Genomic DNA, 10,084 nt, shown 5'->3' with positions numbered 1-10,084 from the left:
CTCTCTATGGCAACAGAAAGAGCCAAGTAGTTCCCTGTTCCCTGGTAAAATAACAGCCAGCATTTGGGTGATGCAGACATTGTTTCCTTCATGTGCCTAGAAGCATGAGAGTGAGTGGGGCCAGATAAGCTGCAAGTGACCTGGCCAGTGGGAATGAAATGCCAAGGAGGAGAGACAAACCCAGAGCAGACAACTAGATCTGAAAAGAGGGTGCTGTCTTCCATTTAATGAAGTGCATCTCTGACTTGTATGACCAACAGCCATGGACTGAGCAGAGGAATTCTCCTACAAGAGGCTCAGAGAGCAATGTCTCCTCCTCAAGAACCTAAGATGAAAGGCAGGTCTTGCATGTAGAGGTGTCCATCAGGCTGACTTCATTTCTGACTGGTCTGGAGAGATGACTTTTTGTTCTCTCTGATATGTCCTCTGTGTTAACATTTGCTTTAGATTCTTGTCAAAACAAAACCAGCCTCTTGAAGTGTAGTGCACACTCTGTCCTGTTTAGTTTTGTAATGTTTTGTTTGGCTACTGGCAACTTGTTCATCAGAAGAAATAATGTGTCCTTGGTCCATGCCCTAAGAAATGTCCTCCCATTACAGCAGAAATCCAACAAAGCCCACCCTGTCCACAGGTTTCAACAGAAATAAAATAGCCAACCACATCAGCCTTCTGACAAAACGTTGTCAGAAACCCTCTTGGGTGAAGCTGTGCAGAAAGTTCCTGGGATCAGCTTATTGGGGAACAAGTGATGGCAAGCATTGCTGTATTACAGAAAATTGTCCACATGGTCCAATGCCAGAACTACAGCTAACAGTAGTGGATGCTTGAAGGACAAGTGCAAAACCCTTCCTAATTCACCGAAATTCCATGCCATTTTACTCTGCCCCTTTCATGGCTGATATCTCATGCCCTGAAGCTGGGCACTGACAGTGCTTGTGATTTCATCCTGGCCAGCCTGGGCTCTGAAGGCATGTGTGTGGCTGGTGTGCTATAAGTGCAGATACCATTATTCATGTTTTATTAAGACACAGTCCATTCCTTTACCCAACAGCAAAGGTAAATTTAGTCCCATGTCTATCACACGTTCAATCTAAACTGTTTGTCTCAATATTATCCTGCAACATAGAGCCCTCTGAAAGTACTATATGCATTGCCAGAAAAAGTATTTCCTTTTATACTTTCAAGTCTAGCTTTTTAAGATGATGGGAGAGTCCTGGTCTTGTTTCATTGGAAAGTGAAGTAGCAGTGCTGGTTGGAATTATCTGCATTGCTATGTACTCCTGCTTCCCCTCCTCATGCTTCCCCTCCACCTGAGTATAATTCCCCTGGCAATATTTTCTGCTTATATCAAAGCTCTTCTTCCCTTCCCACCTCCTGCATTTTTGTAACTCTCTGGGTAGACATATTCCATTACCATCACTCAGTTCTCTCTTAGGAGCAAGGTGATTTGTGGCCCACACATACCCAAGCCTTTCATACTGGCAGTCATCCACAGTCCCTGCACTGACTTAGCTGCTGCCTTTTACCCCATCATGAACTGCCTGTTTGTCTTTCCATCACCTGTGGCAGCTGATTCTTACTTCACTTGGGACTCTTTGAGGACAGAGCCTGCCCTTTTACAAGTATGTGTCCCACACTCAGCCCCATGGAGCACATCATGAATCCCACTCCACAGGCTGAGTGGATTCCCTTGCCAATATAACACAGGCAAAAACAGCTCTTTAATAGGCAGCACATCCTCTTTGCATAAGCAAGACCATTGACAAATACAATAGGATCAGGAAGAAGCTTGCTGAATGAAGTTGTGTTTCAGTTAATATCAATGAGGCTGGCACCAATGCAAATAACATTTTCTTCATTAGCTTCTAAGCACTTCCAATTGTGTCTCATTCTATTTTTCTGATCAGTTTTTTACAACCAACAATTGCTCTGTTTCGAAAGAGGGTTTGAAATTGTTCCTTCGCAGATATATGGAACTAATTCTGCAAGTGTGTGATCATGAATAGACCTGAACAATTACCACTTTTGCAGAGAATAGGACATGCTCTGTAAATATGGTTTTAGTTGTCCTGAAACTGTTCACATGTTATTAGTACTGCTTTTCATGAATGATGCTAGCTGGGAAGAAAAAGAGAAAAAAAAGGAATTAACTTCACAAACAGGAAAGAGGGGGAGCTCTTCAAATTGTATCTCTATGTCTAGCCTTAAGAGTTATAGAATAATCAATAAACTCCCACGCAACAAGGGAAGATGCACCCCTGACTCTCAGCTGCCTGGAGTGTGGCTGTGGGTATCAGGACAGAGTGTCCTGTCCAGACCCCCCCAGGGTGCGAGTGTCTCTCAGCATCCAGGCTCCTGTTGGCTTTTCCTGACATAAAGCTCACAGTTCTTCCCAAAAGGAGGGGAATATATGCATCTCATCTTGTGGGACAGTAGGATGAAGAAGGCTGTCTTCTGGCCCAATCAGAATTTAAACAACAATATCTTCAACAGGAAAAGTGAAGAGTTAAAGATCAGCCAGCCCAGAATCCTGTGGAGACTGGGACTCTTGGGCAAGGAGGTGTCAGAGCCCCATGCTCAGGACTGCTGCTTTGCTCCAGTCAGGGACTTCAGCCTGAACTAGCCTTGCACTAGAGATGGGCAATCTCTTATGGCCCCCTCTATAACAGATAAAAGGCTGCAATGGCAATAACTGTTCCTTCCTTATGAAGTTGCACCCCCTCTTTGCCTTTTGTTTGCATGTGTCCATAGCAAAGCATTTCATTCTGGATTACATGGAACATTTTGTGTCAACTGAAGACAATAAGACTGATCCCCTTCCTCTGCCTGTGAGTTAAACCCCCAAAAATTTACATTTTTTTTTCTCTGGATCTAAATTATTTTCCAGTGAGGCTGCCAAGCTCAAAACCACTTCATCATGCAGCTCCAGAGATGAAATAAATGCATTGTCTCCCATACCTACCTGATTCCCACAGAGAAACAGGACAAGAGAGCCCAAAACAGCACAGCCTGGCTTAGTAGGAAAGGTTGTTGCTGATGTCCACATGACAGGCATGAAGAAGAACTTCAGTTGTATTGGAGCAAACAATGTATGGCCTTTTGGAGCAAGGTTTTGCTGCAGAATCCAAGGACCCTGTCTGAATTCGTAGTCAACACAGCTGGGAAGATGGAGATGATTTGGAACGAGATTGAAAAATGAGGATTTACACAAAGGGCAGCATCTCCTTCCCCTTGATCCACTCAGCTGCAATAGAAGATCCCAATACCACTTCCACTTCCTCTGTCACAGCAAAGACCCCCAAACAGCCACTTTTAAGTGTAATTCACCAAGCTCACTCCCCAGTTCTTTTGAGCAGGCATGCAACAGATGTTGCACCCCTCTATGAAGCTGCTGGACTGTGCTATCACAAGGTTTTTATTATACCTTATGACAAGCAGATGCAATCTTTGCAACCAACAGCCATTTTTACTTTTCAGGGCAGAGTTATACTTAACAGAGGAGAAGGACTTTACAATCAACAGACTGAGGTGGCTGAAGAGATAAATAACACTCTAAAGCAAAGGGCAGGTACAGCTACTTTCTGTGTGCTAATCAACACCCCAACGTGGGACATCAAAGCAGGGCAAACCAAGCACAGAATTCAACACGTCCCTGAACTCAAGGCTGTGTGACAGGGACAGCATAGAAATGTTCCAATTATGCTTCACAAGCTGGCAAATCTTAGACCCGCCCTCAGAGGAAGACTAGCCCTGAAGGCAGAAGATGTGGTGGGATGTGCTGTCCTATGTGACTCCAAAGAGAATCAGTGATAGCCCTGCTGCCATGTCAAATCTCCAGTGAAGATGATAAAAGCCTTTAGAGTGGGACACTCTCTTGTTTTGGTGGGCTTTCCGTGGGTGAGCCAAAAGCTGATGGCAGAAGGCACTGGAAAGTAAGGATGAGTGGGAATACTCTCCCTTGACAGTGTTGGTCGAGCTCTGACCCTGCCACTGAATGGGAGATCTTGGAAATAAGCTTGTTCCATTGACATGGCTCAGAGGGATTATCTCCTCCTTGACCTTACAACCCTATGGCTGATGAGCTTACCAGGTGCTTTTATCCAGCCCCAGCTGACACTGCCGAGGGGTTTTGTCAGATCTGCCGCTGTTGAGCAGAATACCGTCGGATGGATTCTCCATGCCCATTCTGTTTTATAAATGACTTGGACAATGAGGCTTTCAGACCAAGCAATGGGGCTTTCAGACTGAGAGTCAGGGCAGGAGGACTGAATGAACCCACACTCATGGCCCAATCTGGTGTCCAACAGGAGCATGGATCTCAGCAGCTGAAAGGAGAGCTGAACCTCTGAACAAATGCTTATAGTAGGCATTTGTGCCTACTATAACTCCATATGAGGGGTCTAAACACAAGCAAATAAACCAGCCATTCAGGCTGAAATGCAGTGCTCATGAACAGAAATGTGGCTGCAGTCAATCTACCACTCGCCTACCCATCACCAGTGCTTCCAAAGCAAAGGATGGACAGTCAGAGCTGCTGAAAAATGAGCACTGGCCACTGAAGTTTTGGACTGCAGAGCACTGATAGTGCATTTTACTGCAGTCATGTGGTCAGCAGAAGCTATGCCTAGGCCAAAGAAAAGGTTGATGTGAAGACATGCTAGCTAGTTTCTTGAACTCCTGTGTAGTTCAGGCAAACCATTGTCTTAACCTCACATACATGAATGGTAACAGTAAATAACTATGATATAACCAGCCTTGCCAAACCACACGCAATCTGCTGCTTTATAACTCATCACATCACAGTAGCAGATTCATTCTCTCTCCCATGTAACACTCACAGTGAAGCAGAGAAATATATTCCCTGGCTGGAGTGGGTTTAGACCATAATTCAAGATACATATAGAGCCTCTCTGGCAGTGACACATGCCTGTATGTATTGCATATGCATTGCCAGTGTTTCCCTTTGAACTCCACAGGCACAATTCAATCCTAATGAGCTAGTTCAGTCTTTTAAGGAGCACTTTGGCCATAGAGACAACTCCTAAACTGAAGTGAATCCTGATGAAAGTGGATTTTTAACACAGACAGGGTTGCATGATTATTGCTTTCATTACAGTAAGTTTAGTGCTGGCAGCCCATTATGCTGAACAGACAGGCCTGGAGCCTTAAGTCCTCTTCATCTCCCAGAGTGCTACAACACGAGCATTTGCTTCCACTACAGCGACCTGTCAAGTCTCCTCAGCCTCGGTTCAGCAGGGTCACTTCCAGGAACAAGGAGATAATTCAGCCATTGTGACCCTGTCCAGCTCTCCCGTTCTTTGATAAGCCTCCTAACAAAGGTACCAATTAGTGACAAGTGTGATGGGGAATTTTGCAAGGCAGGCACCTGGGAGCTGAGCTGAGACAAAGTGCTGGTGGCCATCAGCAGTGCATTGGGAGATGCTTCCCCTTGGCACCCACAGGCACAGGATTTAGGGACGATTTCTGGGGAAAACCCCACTACTGCAGGAGATGCAGGGTATGCTCCAACTGTAGGCATTTTTTCTCCAGGCTGGTACTGAGCTCCTGCTCTCTTGCTGTGTCTGAGACAGTTTGTTTCAGATAAACATCAGGCTCAGAGCATTTTTCTGTCACAAAGGGTCCCATAGAATATTTATGGCCTGTTTCAGGAAAGAATAAGATGGTAGCTCTTACATCCTTACCACATGTCCCTCTCATCTTTCTAAATCTCCTCTGCACTGTTTTATTTGGATAATGCGGCATTCACAACATGCTTTCCATTATTATATGCTGCTGTCCAGCTGTTCAGTGTCAGGCTTTGCTTCAGGCTTCTTTTCTCTCCAGTCGTGTGTCTTTCTTTGCACGTTTGATTCACTGATGTGCAACGTATGCTCCAGGGCAGCTCTCTTTCATGGGCAAGCACCGGACTAATAGATGATCTCAGGAATGATCAGATCAATTCATTAACCTTCTGAATAAAGTTCTCTATTGATACAGCCCCTCTTATCAGGGAAGCCTTGGGTATTATTTATTCCACAAAATGGAAAGGCTGCTCTCCCCCTCTCCCACCCTGCCAAGGTTATGGCCTTACGTCAGCCTGTGCTGTGGTGACCTTGAGGGTACTAACCCTTTGGAAGCGCCGGGCTCTTTCGCCGTCGGTGCGTGCGCGGGCACGGCTCCCACACTGCGTGGTGATCTGCACGTCTCACTGCACTTTGCATACACAGCCCTCTTAGCATATATTTGCATGAGGGTTATTGGCCTTCTCTTGCTGTAGCACCAGCAAGATGTTTGGCGCCAGAGCAGCCTTGTTGCAGTGATTATCAGTATGTGGGCTTGCAAGCCAAGGGCTGAAAAGGCTTGGATTTGTCAATAAGGGAGAGCTGGAAATAGCTGACCAAAGAGGTTACGGAGTTTCTATCCATCGTGGTAGTAGTTCAAGGAACAACTGAGCATGGTCCTGAACAACCTGCTCGAGCTGACCCTGCTGTCAGTAGGTGGCTTGGACTAGGTATCTCCAGAGGTGCCTGCCCAAGCCAACCACACTGCAGATGTGGGATTCAGTGACCTTGCTGAGTGTGTTTTCAGGTGAGGAAAACTAGAGGCAGCAGGACAAAGGGAATTTAGGGAATTAGAAAGGGCAAAGAAGCCTTAGTGCAGAAGTGAATCCTCACTGTTTTCTCCTGAAAACACATCCCTGGGAAAGAGGAGACTGCAGCATGAAGCCAAAAAGCCCAGCATGATGTTCTTATGAGGCCTGGAGACACAAACATTTGCAAGCTAGCCCTGTCTGACTACCTCTCCTCTTAAATCCATCAGTTTAATAGCTCACAAAAGGCTACAGATTTCTTGTTGCTCTTATTGCAATTACTTGGATTAGCACTGAGTCATCTTTTTCAGCTGTAATATGGGAGAGACACACAAGGTTTTGTTCTGTGCCTATTTGTTCTTCTATTTATTCAATCCACAGAACCCATTAGCTAGATCATTATTCACTATGATCTTTCTTCTTACCCCTATTCTAATAATCTCCAAATGTAATTTTGAACATTTTGGTTACAGTTACCAGTTGTCAGGCTCCTGGGAAGTTCTTGGCACTTTTCAACTAGAAAAAGTAAGCACATCCCAGCTTCCCCTGTATCCTTTTGAATAAATGAAATTGTTTGTATCACAACACCAAAACACTTTCTTCCTGGCAAGTTTGCCTCCCCAGACTGTAGTTGTTGAGGGAAGGGGGATGCAAGCTGTTCTCATTGCTGCTCTTGTGGGATAAGAATGAGGAGGTTTTTTCCCCTTGCCATAAGTTTAGCATGAAAAAGAAAGGCATCTTTATGGTGCAAAAGGTAACATTTCTGGTAATATTAGCCAGCTTTTTCCTGCTACATTTTCATGGAAATTTCCTCAAGAAATTAAATTTCCCGTTTGCTTTGCTATGGAAAGCTACTGGTAGCAGCTGTCAAAGAAATTGCAAGTACCCACAAATATTGTCATTTTCAAAGGCAAATATTTGCAGAGCATGAAGTCAAGTCATGGAGTTAAGCCATCCCTTTGGAAGAGCTCCTGTTGGCTAAGCCACTTCTGCTAATGTCACAGCTCACACCTTTTCTCTAGATGGCATACCTATTTTTCCCTCCTTCACATTATTGTTACTGTAGTCACTGCAGCCCAAATACAAGTGCAGGGCCCTACCTCTCCATTGTACAAGTATGGATAAACTCACTTTTTTTCAACTCTTATTCTTCTGTTCACTCTCCTTTGGATTTTGACCTGGAGTATGTTTGAGGACATGCTTTATTTCCTCTTTGAGTGGTCTTTTTTTTAATTTTCTTATAATAAGAAGTTATAATCCACTTACTCTCAAACTAGAAGTGGTATTTCCCTTCAGCTTTCAGCATTCATCAGTTGCAATTTGAGCTAAAGCAGCCTTCTCCCCTGCACACAGCCCCACCCCCCCCACAGGTTTAAATAAAACAAGGGATCCTTGAGCAAGCACCTGATTTCAACACTTACAAATGGGAAATATTGTGGAATGTTGACAGTATGCCTTTGCAAGCTGATGACCCAAACACCAGGTGTAGGGTTTGCCAGTGTACTTCAGGGCAGCACACTGCCATACCAGAACTCATCTGAATCCCTGGTACCTCAGCCCACCATGCCACATGAACACAAATCAGCAGCCCCATGTAAACTCAGTCTCTAAGGCAAATCCGCAAAATTAGCAAGAAATTTCTCAGTTGCTTTAAGAGCTCTACAATCTACACAGTGATGGATTCTAGCAGTTGGTGGATATAGACTCACCAAAGGTCTACCATAAGTCCATCACAAGTGTCCCTAACTTGAAATTGATGTTCATGGCATGAGAAAACAAAGTTCTGTCATGTATTGAGGCTTGTGTGAATGCAGAAGAGAGAAGGATTTGGGAAGGTGTGAGGAGAGAGCCTGCTGTGTCAGAGCCCTGTAGGATAGCTGTGTAATGTTCCTTCTGAGAAGATGCAAAACTCCTCAATGATTTTCTCTGCTTCCTCCTGGGCAGCCATCAGCTCCCTGCCAAGACAGCTGAACCCAGGCTGTGTGCCTTGGGTCTGAGGGGTGATGTTTTTAAATCCAGCCACTCTAGTCACACGTTTTTACTGTGGTACTGTAAAAGTACACAATCTCCAGGCGGGAATGTGTCTAGGAACAAACAGGTGGAAACCCTCAGTGTTTCTAAGAAGATAAGCAGGAGTTATCATTACATGAGGGACACTCCCTTCGGTGTTGTCACGGTAAGGACAACATATGACTGTAAACACCATAGGCTAAACATCTCTGCATGAAATCAAAGGGCTGTGCACTATCTGGTGAAGAACAGCTGAGAAATTCAGCTGAGTTGGCAAAGAATGGCATTCAAATTATGGGCTTCAGCCTTAATCCTCCCTTTCGGATGGGCAGCTGAAGTCTTTCAGGATGGTACTGGAATCCAAAACCATAAGAAAGATAAAACTGTGCCTGAGGAGAGAGCAATTTCTGGCTGCTGCAGTGCTTGTGACTCCCATCCACATCCTCAGGTGGGGAGCACTGAGCTGATGGAGTACCTGGAGGTGATGGAGTCAATGGGCTCAAAGGACACCATTACTACATACAGATGAAGATGCTTTTTTGTAGGAGATGGGTTGCCAGAAGTGGGGTTGGAGAAAGGTAGACTCCTTACAGCCTGAAGTGTATTTGAAACACAGTATCACCAGCTGGCCTGAAATAACTATATCCCATGGTAGTCTCCATGGGAGGACCATCAAGGGGCTACAAGGGAGTAGGGTGAGGAGGGTCTCTGTTTATTACATAGCACTGATGTGAGGCCACACTATTGGGACAGTCCTGCTGAGGTCTGCACTGAAGCTGGGACCAGTGGTGACTGCTAAACTCTCCCGCTTACTACCCATACAGACACCAAAGGAGATGTCACCACCTTTAACCCTTTCACCAGTATCATGAGGAGCAATCCCATCTTTGTAGAGCAGGAACGATGGCAACTCTGGACAGTGAGAAAAACTCTTCCACTTCTTCATTAGAAATACATTTACCTTTCCTCCTCCTAACGTGGCAAAGGGATACCTTTGTCCTGAACTTATGGGTAAAACCTAGTGAACAACAACATTTTAATAAGAGTAAGAGAAAACACTTTCAGCAGAGCTGGGGCATTTGCTGTAGCAGGATTTACTATTTGCTTAGTAAGATTAAAAGGGATCAGACATGTTATGTGAGAAAAAAAACCAACAACTTTAAAATTCTTTAATGCTTTAGCACTCCTGCCTCAGGTCTGCTGGAGTCTTCAAAGACACCTTTCCATTATTCCTGTCACTCATCCTACAGACTGCAGTGGCATCCCAGTGTGGGCAGGGAGGAGCAGCACTAGTGAAGCATCTGGGATGGCAGCTGCCAGGCGCACAGATGCCAGCCAACAGCTGTGGGGACGATGGGCTCCCTCCCAGCTGGTCTCTCCTGTGATTCCCAAGAGCACCGGGGTTTCAGAGGATCCCAAATACGCCCATGCAGGGAGACATGGTTCCTCCTCCTCCTCCTCCTCCTCCTCCTCTCCGCGAGCTGC

Source organism: Molothrus ater, chromosome 3 (genome assembly GCF_012460135.2).
Source record: "Molothrus ater isolate BHLD 08-10-18 breed brown headed cowbird chromosome 3, BPBGC_Mater_1.1, whole genome shotgun sequence".
Classification (NCBI taxonomy): Eukaryota; Metazoa; Chordata; class Aves; order Passeriformes; family Icteridae; genus Molothrus; species Molothrus ater.
The sequence above is the reverse complement of the archived record's forward strand: the minus strand, read 5'-3'. Positions refer to the sequence as shown.